At 58.7% G+C, this 373-nt stretch overlaps 1 protein-coding gene across 1 annotated transcript in view; it reads left to right on the top strand.

Moving 5' to 3' along the window:
* Window positions 1-373, top strand: part of FLYWCH1 (FLYWCH-type zinc finger 1) — a 30,698-nt gene that overhangs the window by 15,729 nt on the left and 14,596 nt on the right. The window contains 1 exon segment of the mRNA XM_015558548.1: window positions 66-167. The gene's annotated coding sequence lies outside the window, so the exon portion shown is untranslated.

The following is a 373-nucleotide window of genomic DNA, read 5'->3' as shown; positions in this document are numbered from 1 at the left end:
AAGAAGACCCCACACTGGTGTCCCTACACCCTGGTCCCCATAGTCTATTCTTTCTGCTTCTCCAGGCCAGAAGCCAGGGAGCCGTCAGTGACCGCGGATCCTCTGGACAGCTTCACAGCCCCGTCCCCGCCCAGCTGAGGCAGCGCCAGCACCAGCTCAAGCACAAGGTCACTGCCTTCATGGGGCCCTGGCACCTCCTGAGCTCTGGGTGGCCCCAGGCCTCCCGCCTGGGGTGGTCACAGGATCTAGTTGTGAGTCCAAAAACTCACGCCTCTCAGGGCTTCATAACAGGGGGCTGGAAGCTTAAATGGAAAACCCATGAGACACGTTGCCCTGTGGGCCTCAATTCATAGTAACTCACAGGTACCAGTAT

Source organism: Myotis davidii, unplaced genomic scaffold (assembly GCF_000327345.1).
Source record: "Myotis davidii unplaced genomic scaffold, ASM32734v1 scaffold1334, whole genome shotgun sequence".
Classification (NCBI taxonomy): Eukaryota; Metazoa; Chordata; class Mammalia; order Chiroptera; family Vespertilionidae; genus Myotis; species Myotis davidii.
Note: the sequence above shows the minus strand (reverse complement) of the source record. Positions and strands in the feature narration are given on the sequence as shown.